We start from the raw sequence: 10461 nt of genomic DNA, 5'->3' as shown, positions 1-10461 counted from the left end.
GTACTAAATCTTGTAGGGTGCCACTTTTTTCTCCATAGAATTAAGGAATAGAAGAACAAGAATTAAAGGAAATATTCATATGTACTTGTTTACTTGTTATGGTAACGGATTGGGGGATTGACCCAGGGACGCTTAACCTTTCAGCCATATCCCCAGCACTTTTTTGATAGGGTCTTTCTGAGTTTTTTAGGACCTCACTAAGTTGCTGAAGCTGACCTTGAAATCAGGATTCTCTTGCCTCAGCCTTCTGAGCCGCATTTCTATTTATTTGAATTCAAGATCTCTCCTTCCCTTAAAGATAGTCATAAAAATATTTGTGGAAAATCTGTATTCAACTTTTTCTAATAGAAAATTATAACATGTTGAAACCATCCCCATTTTTAAACTTCTAAAATGCTTTCAACTAATCAGTTAGGCATGAAATTCTTGAAATAAAACATGCCTTCAAATCTTTCTCTTCCTAAACCTGAAAATAAAAATTGCCAACTTCAGGGGAATTTGCAACACTAAAAACTAATATTTTATAGGATTTCAGTGTAACAATAAAAAAGGTAGACATGTCTAGAAACAGAAAGAAGGTTCATTAGATTTCATATTTAATTTAGTCACAAATCTATTTAAGAGAATCATATGAATACTCACCTGGCAAGGGAGATGCTATGGTCACAAAAGTGATTTTTCCAGGATGAGGTTTATCCACTACACTCCAGAGAGCCTGACCCCTGTGATTTTCCCAGATGTGAAAAAGCTGGCAGCATAATTTTTGGTAGTGGGGGACTGTGTGTGTTTGTGTTTTCCCATGTCTAAAAAAAAAAAAAAAAAAAAAGTAAGAAAAAACAGAATAAATGAAAAACCACATAAAAAGAAGTTTCTAAATTAATGGGTTAATCTATATTTCCTCAAAAATGCTTCCAAATAACAGAATCTTTTACTTTTGTTTCAGTATCTTCTCTAATCTTCCAGTTTGGGGATTTTTAATCTGATTATGATTAGGTTTATAAAGATATAATCATATTACCTTAGTTGTCAGACAAAAATGATCCATGAAAGCAAGGTTTCAGTTTGTAGCATTTTCTTTACTAGAAAATCCATCATCATATCTCATACCTCAGCTATGAAGAAGGATGAGGGAGGGAAAGAAGGAAGCCAAGAAGAAGGGAAGGTATGGAAGAAGGAAGGGAAGCAAGGAGAGGGAAAAAGTCCAAAGAAGGGGGAAAAATAAGGCTTCTCAGTCTGGTTCATTATAACTATTTCTTGATTTGGGTCTAAAAGTTAATATAGATATCAGGTAAAATCCATTGGACTCGGTTTTTCTTATATTAGTAAGTGCTCCTCTTCAATTGTCTAATTTAGAATTTCACTGAAATATCTACAAATGAAGCTATACATCTCAGTGATAATAGTTCTAAACTGCATTAGGCACCTAATCTGCTTACTATAACTTTATAGCCCAATAGCAATTTTGAAAAGTGCTCTTTATTTCAGAAATTCTAAAAATTTAAAAGCAGCAGCTACCAATAACAGGATGACTTTGGAATGAAGTGGATAATAACAATCTTTCAGGAACCAAATTAATTAGCTGCCACCCTTTCCTAAGGAGAAAGTTTGTACTTGCACATTTCTCAGAAGATATTAATTTGACAAAAGGACCATGACTAAACAACTTAGCCTGCTTAGGATCATTTAACAGGGTATAATGAAATAGAACCATACATTGATAGACTGAATTTCTTTTGCTAGGAGTAGACAATATTCTCAGACTACAAGACATTTGTAGAAAGATCCCATTACTTAAAATTCCTCTAGGGTTCTTTTTATTTTATTTGCTAGAAAATATAATTTCAAAATAATTCCAAAGCAATATCAATTTTCAATTATTAATAGATAAGGTTGAAACAACAATAACAGTTTGAAGAGGAAAGACAAATGCAAGGGAAATATTTTCTGTCCCATCCTTAATTCCCAGACTTTCAAAATCTTCATTATAGTACTTAAGAATTGGATTGAGGAATTTAATGATATTTTGTAAGAATATTTTCAGCACCCATACAATACAAATTTAGTGAACATGCATATAATTGTTTGAAAGAGTTTGGCTTAGAATTTCAAGATGAAATAGTTCTTTTAAAATATAATCAAGGAATTTTAGAGCTACTTTCTTTTAAGACAGTGTTCTAAACTCTGAAAGGCTAAGTGACAGGAAGACTGCCTTAAGATCTTTTAAGAGAGGCAAAATGATTTGATGTTTCCCAAGCTTCAACACAGTTGGTTATGAATATGATTCTTACATTTGCTTGTAGAGTATTTAGTGTAACTTCACACAGGAAATTACTGTGCATCAGTATCCTCCTAGATGAATCCAATCATAGTAGTGCTTTAGGATGTTTGTAAATAATTGACTTAGAACCAAGCTTATTTTAGTGCATGGAAAGCAATTAAAAAATGTAGCATAATATATAAATATATACTATATAATAGTAATATGCTACATTTATACATACATTCCTATCCTGTTTTTTGGCATATGTGTGTATGCATGTATGTGCATGTCTGTGTATTTACGTATATATTTGCACACACATATATACATATGTATATATAGAACATTTTCTTTTTAAATAACTGTTGGCCATTTGCGTGTCCTCTTTTGAGAAATGTCATTTGGGTCCCTTCCTTGGTTTTAATAGGTGGTTTTCTTGCTATTGAGTCCTTTGAAATCCTTAAATATTCTGGATATTAACACTTTACTGGATGTATTGCTTTCATATATTTTCTCCCAGTGCACAAATTATCTTTGTATATTGCTGATTATTTTCTGTGTGGATACAGTTTAGTTTGATATAATCCCATTTGTCAACTTTTGCTTTTGGTGATTGAATTTTGGTGATCAAGTCCAAAATCATTGCAGAGCAATGTTGACTAGTTTTGTTTTTATTTATTCTATTTCTAATACTAGTTTTACAGCCTCAGGTAAATCTCCAGCATTCAGGTATTATGTATAAGTATTTAATCCATTTTTTTTATTTGAATTTTGTAGATGGTATAAGATACAGGTCTGATTTTTCTCTTCTGTATATGGATATCCAGTTTTAATATTACCATTAATTTAAAACACTTTCTGTTATTCATTATGCATTTTTGATATCTGTGTTGAAAAATCAATTGATTGTTCCTATATTGGCTCATCTCTGGGCTCTTTCATTCTGTTCCAGAGAGAAATGCGTCAATTTTTTTCCAATATCATGATGTTTTAATCACCAAAGCATTGCAATATATCTTGAAATCATGTAGTGAATGCTTCCAGTTTTTTTTTTTTTTTTGCCTTTTGCCATTCAAATGTGTGTGTGTGTGTGTGTGTGTGTGTGTATGTGTGTGTATGTGTGTTTCCATATAATTTTTAAGATCTTTTTCTATGAAAAATAAATTTGGGTTTTGGATAAAAATTACATTGAATCTGTGGATCACTTTGAACAGTGATTTTAACAATATTAACTTTATTATTTTACTATTATTAATAGGCATTTTAACAATATTAACTTTAATCTATGAACATAGATATCTTTCCATTTTTTTCTTCTTCAATATGTTTTATCAAAATTTTATAGGTTTCTCTTTACAAGGTTTTCACCTTGTTAAGTTTGTTTTTAATATTTTATTTATTTGTAATCTATCAATAAGATCATTTTATCAGCAATCAAGGACAATTTTATCTCTTTCTTTTCTATTTGAATGCCTTTACAATAAAATCTAATTGACCTAGATAGTACTTCCAATATTATGTTTAGTATCAGTGTTGGATGTGAGCGTCCTATTTAAGTCCTGAATTGTAAATTAAAACTCTTCCTCTCTTACCAAGTATACTACTAGATGTGTGCTTATGTATGCTTTTTTTTCTTGAAGTTCATAGTTTACATGCATAATTTGTTGAGTCTAGGCGATGACATGTTTTCTGTTCCTTCCTTCTGTTAATGTAATGTACACACGTATTAATTTGCCTATGTTGACCCATTCTTGCATCCCAAGGATAAATTCCACTTCATCATGGTGAATGATCCTTTTGATATGTTATTGAATTTGGTCAGCTTTCATTTTGCTGAGGAGTTTTTGCACTTATGTTCATTGAGGATATTGGCCAGTAATTTTCTTTTCTTATAGTGTCTTTGGAATCTGGGTAATGTTGGCTTTATAAAAATAGTTTAGAAATAGTTCCTTAAATTCAATATTTTGAAGAGTTTAAAAAGAATTGGTATTTATTCTTTAACTTTATCGGCAAAGATCCTGGGATTTTGATGATAAAGTATTCTACTAGATGTTTTTATTACAGATTCAGTCTATTTACTCATTATTGGTCTGTTGAGATTTTCTGATTCTTCCATGATTTACTTTTGGTAGGTTTTATGTGTCTGAGAATTTATCCATTTCTTCTAGGTTATCCAACTATTGGCATATCCTTGTTTTTAACAATCTGTTATAATTCTTTGTATTCTATGGTATAAGTTGCAATGTCTCCTTTTCCCTTTCTGATTATATTTGAGTTTTCCTCCTGTATTTCTTAATTTAACTAAAGGTTCAAAAAATTCTTATTTTTTTTGCAGTGTTTTTGTTGTTTTTTTCTAGTCTCTATTTCATTTATTTTACTCTGATCATTATTCTTTCCTTTGCCAGCTATCTTTGGGCTTAGATTGTTTTCCTTTTTCAAGTTCCTTGATAAGTAATGTTTAAGGTCTTCTTCTTCTTTGATACAAGTGTTTATAGATATAAAATTTCCTCTTAGAAATGATTTTACTTCAATATGTAAATGTTGATATGTTGTGTTTCCATTTTTCTTTATCCCAAAGTATTTTTATATTTCCATTTTAATTAATTAATTGACCTATTTAAGAAAACATTGACCTGTTTAAGAAAACATCCAATTTTAGTCATCTCTAGTTTTATATGATTGTGATCATAGAAGTTACTTAAATCATATTGGTCTTAAATTTACTAAGACCAGCCATCTAGAGATTCAAGCCAGGTTGACCTCTTCACCAAGCTTCTGAAATTGTTCAGTTTTGTGGGTAGGCTCTACTACATGTTGGCATCTCTAATTGATGCCACAGATGGTAGGAATATCACATTTTCAAGAAGGTCCATAGGTTGGTCACCACGAAGCATGTCTCCTTTCTTTGTTTCTATATGATTGATTTTGATTATGCCATTATCTTCCATGTTCCCAAAGAGATATCACTGGAATGGGCTTCCTGGGAAGTGTCTTAGAACTCCAGGGAAAATAGATGGCCACCTATGGTTTTCTTTTTCTGCTGTATAAACTGGAGGTCCAGGAGAACCGTTTCTGTGTGATAAGTAAGGAAAGATTTTTTTTGAAGAGGTGAGAATTGAACTGGGATTCAAATTTCAAGAATTAAACAAGTAAAAATCTTACAAGCTGGGCACTGTGGTGCATGTTTGTAATCCCAGCAGTCTGGGATGCTGAGGCAAGAGGATTGTGAGTTCAATGCCAGCCTTAGCAACTTAGTAAATGATTTGGCAACTCAGCAAGACTCTCTCTAATTAAAATATTTAAAAAGGGGTCTGCAGGTGTAGCTCAGAGGTTAACAATTCTACCACCACAAAGTCCCTCATAGTCCCCCTTTATAACCATGTCCAATACTGATCTCCATCCCTGATCCCCAGTGATAACTTCTATCCCTGATGTTCCTCTAAAATTCAATCTTTTCAAAATTCTATGTTAAGGGATTGGCTCTTTTCACTCAGTATAATACCCCAGAGATTCATCCAAGTTGTTGTTTCAAATATGTGGTTCTCATTATTGCTGAATGGTAAGGTCTGTTCAAACTACAATTCATTTTTATTCATTTAGCTTTATTCATAATTTATTTCTTATACACAAAAATTTTATCAGCCAATAATGGAAGTTATTCTTTCTTTTCTATTATCATACCAACTTTCATTCTTATAGCCTTTAGTCTGGATATTCAGAATGATAATAAATAGAAATACTAAAAGCGGGCATTTATTGCCTTACTCTCAACCTCAGAAGAATAATTTTCAGTAATTTACCATTAAATAGAATATCATATAGAGTTTTGATAAATATTGTTCATCTTATCAGAAAGTTTCTTTTTGTTCTAATATTTAAAGAATTTTTGTAATGATTTTATGCTGAAATTTTAATGTTTTCTTCATTTATCAGTATAATCATAATTTTTTCTCCACTTTAATTAATATGCTTGATTTTATGGACTAATTTTCTATCATTTTTTGCATTCACAGAATAAAGGTGATTTACTCATGATGTGAAACAGTATTGACATTTCTCTGGTTTGATTTATTTTATTTTTTATTTTTTAGGGTTTAGAATTATGAGGAATCTTGTAAAGTCTTTATGTATACAAGAAAGCCTGCAAGGACTTGTGTAAGAGTTGGAAAACGTTCCTTCTTTCTTTATTCTCTGAAAGACTATGAAAGGCTGTTGTTATTTTTTCCTTGTATGCTTGGAAAAATTAACTTCCAAATGATTTGGAACATTTTAGAATTTTATTTATTAGATTTTAGTAATAGCTTCAATTTTAAAAAGGGAATTAGCATCAGGTGCAACTGTGTACACCTATAACACCAGTACCTGTGGAAGCTAATGCAGGAGGATTATGAGTTGAAAACCAGCCTACCAACTCATTGAGACTTGTATCTAAATAAAATACAAAAAGGACCTGGGGATGTAGCTCAGTAATTAAGTACCACTGTGTTCAATCCCTAGTACCAAAGAAAAGGGGTTGGGGAGCAGGCATGGGTATTTAGTAGTATTTGGATTTCCTATTTTTCTTTGTATATTGATATTAATTTCCACAGAAAGCTTTGCTACATATTGATTTGAAGCTCATTCTTTATTTTTATGTATTTTTTTATGTTACTAATTTATATTTTCATTTTCAAAAGGAATCATCATTGCTATCTATAAATCAATATAAATTTTAGGATTCACCATGTCTTCTACATCCTCCCAAAATTTAAATATTGGATTTTTTACTGCCACTGTTCTAACACTATATATCAATTCTTGGGATAATTTCTACAATATTTTACAAAATATTTATGTCTCCTTAATTTTTTTTCAATAATAATTTTAGTGAAAATCTTCTGTCTATCTTTAACAGATTCCTTCCATGTTGTTAAACAAAAGATAGCAGGCCCTAACTGGAGTCACCTGTTTTAAATTTCCACATCATCAGACCAAAACCAAAGTTGTTTGCTTGTCAGATATGACATTCAAAGAAGTCAAGGGAGGGATGCTAGCCAAATCCTCAAATAAGCTAGGTTAAAAAAATAAACAATAAAACAACATAGAAGATCCAGAGCAGCTAATTAAATAGGGCTTAGTCAAACTGATTAGCATAATGGACAAGTCTCCTCTGCTTAAATCAATGCAAAGAAAATAAGCTGGTGATAACCAATCCCTTTTTTACACTGTGCTGTTTCCTTGCTCCTGCTATAGATATCTTAAGAAAGGAGATTATTTTGCCATACCTGGAAGCTTTTCATTTTGTTGCCTGTTTTATAAATAACTAACAAAAGTACAGTAGGGTAGGAAAGGTGGCACATGCCTATAATCCCAGCATCTTGGGAAGCTGAGGCAGAAGGATCTCAACTTTAAAGCCAGCCTCGGCAATTTAGGAAAACCCTGTCTCAAAAAAAGGTAGGTGTCTGGGTGCTGGAGATGTGGCCCACTGGTTCAGTGATATTCTGGGTTCAATTCCCAGTACCAAAACAAAAGTCAAATAAGTCTTCAAAACTCACTTTATTGAAAATTTGTTCTTTAGCAATATATTTGATTATATATATATATTGTAAAGGTAAAATTTCCAAGCTGATTCTAAGCCGCAGAGCCTGAGTTAAAGTGTAAAAGACCAGGCATCCTAAAGTTTCCAAAGTGCAAGGATTGGGTTAAAAAGTAAAAGACAATTGTTACAATCATACAAGTCTATTGTTACAATTCCTCTGCTATCCCCGGAATTTGTAATCCCTGTAAAGTTGTTAGAACAATGAGGGAACTGCCTAGTAAATGTCTCCATTGATTCCCTGGTTGTTTAATAGCTAAGGGCTCTAGGTAGCATGGCACGTACGCATCTAGGCCCCAGAACCAATCAGTTTAAATGTGTACCCCACTTAGAAATGACCAATCATCTCTGCCCTAATTGTTCCCGCCAATGTATGCACTAATCCTGACTCAGGGTTGTTGTTCAATTTTCCCGCGCCTCATGATGATTTGTTCTGATGTATGCAAAGCCCCCCACCCTCTCCAAAAAGTGTACTTAAGCTCCACCTGACCTCCGCTCTGGGCTCTGGGCTGCTCTCCCTTCTTGAGTGAGCACAGAGTCCCAGCACGCTGGAACAGGAACCTCAATAAACTTCCCCCCTGCGATTGCATGAAGTGAGTCTCTTGTGTGGTTTCTCCCCTCCAACGCTCCGCTGCACCCCAACATTATATATATATATATATATATAAAATCAGGGGTACCAGGGATTGAACTCAGAAACATTCAACCAATGAGCCACATCCCCATTCCTATTTATATTTTATTTAGAGACAGGGTCTCACTAAGTTACTCAGCATCTCACTTTTGCTGAGGCTGGCTTTGAACTCTCAATCCTCCTCCTGCCTCAGCCTCTGGAGCTACCAGGATTACAGGTGTGTATCACTGTGCCCGGCTGAAAATATTGATATTATTGCATATGGAGCCAGTTTTAAAACTGTACCTTCATTATGTTTGTTGCTATTGTACAGATACCAGGATTAACTTTTTGCTTTTACTTTGTTTAATCGTTTTACATTGTAAAATATTCTATTAATTTCAAAAAAATTGCTCTTATATATAAATTCTTGTGTTGTATAATATTAGTAGATAACTTATTTTTTTTTCTGCCAGTTTATCTCAAAAGTTCTTCACTCAACTCCACAAGATCATGACTATATGTTTTTCTTTCAGATTACTATAGTTCATTGATTTGATAATTTTTTGCGACTACATGAATAATTTCAATTCCAAATTTTTATAGCAGTTTGCTCTTTGCTCAACATTATTCCTCCAATTGATACTGCTGGTCATCAGTGACAAGTTCTGCTTCCTCACATGTTGAAGTTTGAACGTTAGAGAAGCGCACAGAGGCAAGCATATAAAGCAGGGTTTATTCAAAAAGGGGTGACACAGACTTCTCCCAGGAGGGACAAGAGGGCCATTGCTGGTATCCTGGTATCCCAAGAAGCGAGGTGTTCTGCCTTTTTTATGTGTCCTAGGCTTCCTTGTTCTCCTGTTCTCTTCCCCTTATCTTTCTCCTTCCTGAGCAGTGACTAGGCCCAGGAATGCTAGGTGGGATGGCCCAAAGGTGAGAAAGGGTGGGCTGAAGGGAGAAGGGCAGGATGGTGCAGCCCAGTACACATTAATTAACAACTGTATAACTCCCTATAGGGAGGGGTGAATCCTGGGACAGGTTACCTTAGCAACAGGTTGGAGCAGGAGGAGGTTATTGTTAAGGGTGGAGGAAGGGCTCTACAGGAATTAACATTTCAGTCCCCCTGGAGACAGTCTCCAACTTGTTGGACTCACTCAAAAACTGGCCTCCTTGATCCGACTTGACTCAATTTATATATTTATACTGACTGGCCTGTCACAATCAATGTTACACATTCAAAGAATTTCTATATGCACTTTCACCTAGGTACCAAATTCTATAGAAACTGTCAAGGATCACACTAATACTATATAACAAGTGAAAAAAAAATCAGTAATATAATAAGGATTCATTTAGAATTTTTACCCCCAGGTTGTGAAATTGGCTACATTAATTTCATGTGTTCCAAATATCTCTTACCAGATCCAAGGACATTGACTACCTCAAATATCTGCTTATCTTGATCAATATCAGAAACTCCCCAAAAGGATAACAAATAAACAACATCTCTTATTCCTTGAGCTTAGAACTGACACACTATCACTTCTCTTTAAATTCCACAGTCCAAAGCAAGTCATGTGATCAAGAACAACTGCAGTTTGGGAAGGATACATTCCTCTAGTTCCACAGCTTCAGAATATATAAAATGCTTATGAGGAGAGTAGATTTACGTTTGAGATTGGAAAAGTTTTCACATTCACTAAATCGTATAAAATCAACATAACATTGGCTATTGTCATTCTCTATCAGTAGTGCCACTTTTCATGATCAACACACAGATTCTTAAACTTTTGCTTATACTGACAATTAACAGGGAAACCTCAATTATAGAGTGGCTGGTTTATGTTTCTCTCATTTCTGGAATATATGTTTTATAGCATGAATTATTTCAGTAGTTCATGCATGTCTTTGAGTAGGGTTTGTTTCTAAATCTATCTTTTTCTATTTGTTTTTGTCAATAATTACACCCTCCTTTCTGGAAGTTGGGCTCCTCAAGTCATTTTCCAAATAAAA

The 10461-nt window shown here is 33.4% G+C and overlaps 1 non-coding gene across 1 annotated transcript; it reads left to right on the top strand.

The window, feature by feature from the left end:
- The first annotated feature begins 634 nt into the window (after positions 1 to 634).
- Positions 635 to 802, top strand: LOC120886063 (U1 spliceosomal RNA). Its single transcript, XR_005728836.1, has one exon. It is a non-coding gene; the product is annotated as a U1 spliceosomal RNA (small nuclear RNA).
- The last annotated feature ends 9659 nt before the right edge of the window (positions 803 to 10461 follow it).

Source organism: Ictidomys tridecemlineatus, chromosome 1 (assembly GCF_052094955.1).
Source record: "Ictidomys tridecemlineatus isolate mIctTri1 chromosome 1, mIctTri1.hap1, whole genome shotgun sequence".
Classification (NCBI taxonomy): Eukaryota; Metazoa; Chordata; class Mammalia; order Rodentia; family Sciuridae; genus Ictidomys; species Ictidomys tridecemlineatus.
This window is presented reverse-complemented; position numbering and strand designations above follow the sequence as displayed.